This window comes from Choloepus didactylus, chromosome 16 (genome assembly GCF_015220235.1).
Source record: "Choloepus didactylus isolate mChoDid1 chromosome 16, mChoDid1.pri, whole genome shotgun sequence".
Taxonomy (NCBI): Eukaryota; Metazoa; Chordata; class Mammalia; order Pilosa; family Megalonychidae; genus Choloepus; species Choloepus didactylus.
Genome location: NC_051322.1, coordinates 76,897,383 through 76,902,230, shown reverse-complemented (window position 1 = coordinate 76,902,230; position 4,848 = coordinate 76,897,383).

Below are 4,848 nucleotides of genomic sequence, written 5' to 3'. Positions count from 1 at the left end.
GTATGGGTCTTTTACGATCTTCACTAAGTTTATTCCTAAATACTTCTTTCTTTTTTTTGCTATTGTAAATGGAAATTTTTCTTGATTTCTTTTTGTTGCAGATGGTTTGTGTATAAGAACACTACAGATTTTTTCATGTTCATCTGGTAGCCTGCCGCTTTGCTCTATTCCTTGTTTATTTCTACTAGTGTTGCTGTAGATTTTTCTGGAATTTTTATGTTATAATCATGTCATCTGTGAAGAGTGATAGTTTCCCTTACTTTCCAATTTGGATGATCTTTATTTCTTTGTCTTGCTTAGTTGCTCTAGCTAGAACTTCCAGCACAATGTTGAATAATGATGTTGACAGTGGGCATACCTGTCTTGTTCGTGATCTTAGATGGAAAGTTTTCAGTCTTTTTCCATTGAATACTATGTTAGTTGTGGGGTTTTCATATATTGCCTTTATTATATTGGAGAGTTCCCTTCTATTCCTTTCCTTTGAAGTGTTTCATCAAGAAAGGATGTTGAATTTTGTCAAATGCCTTTTCTGCATTGATTGAGATGATCATGTTTTTTTCTGCTTTAATTAATTAATGTGGTCTATTACATTAATTGATTTACTTCTGTTGAAACAACCTTGCATACCAGGAATAAACCACACATGGTTATTGTACCAGTTTGAATTATTATGTCCCCTCAAATGCCATTATCTTTGATGTAATCTTATGTGGGCAGACCTATCAGTGTTAATTAGATTGCAATTCTTTGAGTGTTTCCATGGAGATGCACCCCACCCAACTGTGGGTGATGACTCTGACTGGATAATTTCCATGGAGGTGTTGGCCCACCCATTGGGTAGGTCTGAATTAAATTACTGGCACACTATATAAGATCAGACAGAAGGAGTGAGCTTACTACAGCCAAGAGAGGCATTTTGGAGAAAGCACAGGAGCTGCAGATAAAAGACATTTTGAAGATGGCCATTAAAAGCAGACTTTTGCTCCAGAGAAGCTAAGAGAGGACAAATACCCCAAGTGCAACTTAGAGTGACATTCTCAAGGAACTGCAGCCTAGAGAGGAATGTCCTATGAGAAAACCATTTTGAACCCAGAACTTTGGAGCAGATGCCAGCCATGTGCTTTCCCAAATAACAGAGGTTATCCAGACACCATTGGCCATCCTCCAGTGAAGGTACTGATTGCTGATGCATTACCTTGGACACTTTATGGCCTTCAGACTGTAACTCTGTAACAAAATAAACCTCCTTTTATAAAAGCCAATCCATCTCTGGTGTTTTCCATTCTGGCAGCATTAGCAAACTAGAACAGATTATGGTACCAGAGAAGTGGGGTGCTGTTGCTGCTGAGTTTGCAAATACCAAACATGTTGGAATGGCTTTTTAAATAGATATGGGGAAGATTATGGAAGAATTTTGAGGAGCTTGATAGAAAAGGCCTAAACTCCTTTGAAGAGACTGTTTGTGGAAATATGGACTCTAAAGATACCTCTATGAGGATTTGAACAGAAATGATGAATGTGTTGTGAACTGAAAGAAAGGCAATGCTTGTTTTAAAGTGGCAGAGAATTTGATTGAGTCCTGGTGTCAGATGGAAAGAACAATTTGAAAGTGACAACCTGGAATACTTAGCTGAGATCTCCAGACTACATGTGGAGGATGTACCCTGGCTTCTCCTTGCAGCTTATAGTACGATGCGAGCAGAGAGGGATAGACTTAGAACTGAACTCTTGGATTCAAAGAAACCAGAAGCTGATGGCTTGGAAAATTATGGGGTTCCAGGGGGTGGAATCCTAGAAGCTACAGCCCAATGTGAGGATTTAACCAAACATGGAACCCAGCTGCCATTTCAGTGCAAGCCAAGATTGGAAAAGGAGTTAAGTAGAAAGGATTTGTGGAAAGTTCTATTGTCTGATAGCTTTGACTCCTGTGTGCTTCATGTGAAGCCAACAGAAATTTTGTGAGATATTTATACACAGAACCATTGCCAGTCTGGACTGGAGGAGACAGAAAAGGAAAAAATTGAAGGAAAGATTTCTTCAAAGACAGAGCCATGAAGTTTGAGGTCTGGAGTCAAGAGGTCTCAGACTGGGAGAGCAGAGCAGCCCACACACATGGAAAGAGTGAGTTTGCCCTGGAGTTTCAGGGCAGGCCTTCTGCCTTGATGCTCAGGAAGTGTTCTGCCACCCCAAGCCCCAAAGAGGGTGGAGCACATTCCTAGGGAATTAGGAATCACCAGGCTGCCACCACACTGTTCTGAAGGGGTTGTGCATGTGCACTGGAGATGGAAGGGAACATGGGTGCTGCTACAATGTTTGAGGAGGGTGGGTCCAAGACGGTGTTCTTCCCAATGTGTGGGGATGTTGGAACACTCATGCAAACATTTTGAATGGAAAGGGCTGCCACTAATGCCCTTAGGAATGGTTACACTCTGGCTCTCTCAAGTCCCAAGGATGCAATGTCATTCTGTAAATGACTCTCAGACTTTGAAATCTAATGGAGTTTGTCCTGAGGGTTTTAGGTACTGTTTTGGTCTTGTTAATCCTGTTTTCCTTACTGTTTCTCCTTATGGCAGTGAGAATATTTATCCTATGAATGTCTCTCCTTTGTATACTGGAAGCACAGAACTTTTCCTAAGGTCACAGATCCACAGCTAAAGGAAAATTATGCCTTAGGATTGACCACTCCTATAACTGATTTTGATGGATTTTTGTACTTAACTATTGTTACTGAAATGATTTAAGTTTCTGTGATATTGTGGGATGAATGTATTTTGTACATGGAAAGATAATGTCATTTTGGGGTCCAGGGGGTGGAATGTGCCAGTTTGAACATATTATGTCCCCCCAAATGCCAATAGCTTTGATGCAATCTTGTGTGGGCAAACCTATCAGTGTTAATTAGATTGTAATTCTTTGAGTGTTTCCATGGAGATGTGCCCGACCCAACTGTGGGTGATGACTGTGATTGGATAATTTCCATGGAGGTGTTGGCCCACCCATTGGGTGGGTCTGAATTAAATTACTGGTGCACTGTATAAGATCATACAGAAGGAGTGAGCTTGCTACAGCCAAGAGGGGCACTTTGAAGAAAGAATAGGAGCTGCATATGAAAAACATTTTGAAGACAGCCATTGAAAGTAGACTTTTGCTCCAGAGAAGTTAAGAGAGGACAAATACCCCAAATGCAACTAAGAGTGACATTCTTGTGGAACTGCAGCCTAGAGAGGAATGTCCTAGGAGAAAGCCCTTTTGAATCCAGAACTTTGGAGCAGATACCAGCCACGTGCCTTCCCAGGTAACAGAGGTTTTCTGGACACCATTGGCCATCCTCCAGTGAAGGTACTGATTACTGATGCATTACCTTGGACACTTTATGGCCTTCAGACTGTAACTTTGTAAGCAAGTAACCCCCCTTTTATAAAAGCCAATCCATCTCTGGTATTTTGCATTCCAGCAGCATTAGAAAATTAGAACAGTCATGGTATACAATTCTTTTAATATGTTGCTGGATTTGATTTGTAAATATTTTGTTGAGGATTTTTGCATCTATATTCATTAAAGAGATGGGTGTATAATTTACTTTTTGCTTGGTATCTTTGTCTGATTTTGGTTATAGGGTGATGTTGGCTTCATAGAATAAGTTGGGTAGCTTTCCCTCCTCTATATTTTTTTGGAAGAGTTTGAGCAGGATTGGTACAAATTCTTTCTTGACTGCTTACTAGAATTCTCATGTGAAGCCATCTGTTCCTGGGCTTTTCATTTTGGGGAGCATTTTGATGACTGACTCTTTGCTTGTGATTGTTTTGTTGAGGTCATCTCTTCTTGAGTCAATATTTGTTGTTTATGCTTTTAGAGGAAGTTTTCCATTTCATCTTGGTTGTCTAGTTTATTAGCATATTGTTGCTCATAGTATCTTCTCATTATCTCCTATACTTCTGCAGGGCCAGTAGTTATGTCTCCTTTCCTATTTCTGATTATACTTATTTGCATCTGCCTTTTTTATGTTAGCATAAATAGGGGTTCATCAATTTTAATGATTTTCTCAATGGACGAACTTATGGTTCTGTTGATTCTGTCTATTGTGTTCCCATTCTGAATTTCATTTATTTCTGCTTTAATCTTTGTTATTTCTTTCCTTCTATTGGCTTTGGGGTTAGTTTGCTGTTATTTCCCTAGTTCCCCCAAATGAACACTTAATTCCTTAACTTTTACTTTCTCTTCTCTTTTAATATAGGTGTTTAAGGCAATAAATTTCCTGCTCAGTGCCACCTTTTCTGAATCCCATAACTTTTGACATGTTGTGTTTTCATTGTCATTTGGCCCTAGGTATTTACTAATTTCTCTTGTAGTTTCTACTTTTACCTGCTGGTTTTCTAAAAGGGAGTTGTTTAGCCTCCATATGTTTGTCAATTTTACAATCTTCTGCTATTTATTTATGCCCATCTTCATTCCATTAGGATCAGAGAAAATGTTTTGTATATGTCAATATTTTTAAATTTGTTGAGACTTGCTTGTGACCCATCAGGTGGTCTATCTTACAGAATGTTCCCTGAGCACTTGAGAAAGATATGTATCCTGCTGTTCTGGATTGTAGTGTTCTATAAATATCTGTCAAGTCTTGTTCATTTTTCACGCAGTTCAACATCTCCATTTCCTTATTGATCCTCTGTCTAGATGTTCTATTCATTTATGCAAGTGGTGTATTGAAGTCTCCAACTATTATTGTAGATGTATCTACTTCTCCCTGCAGTGTTCTCAGTATTTGCCTCATGAATTTTTGGGCACTCTGTCTTGCTGTATAAATATTTATGATTGTTATGTTTTCTTGATGAATTGACACTTTCATAA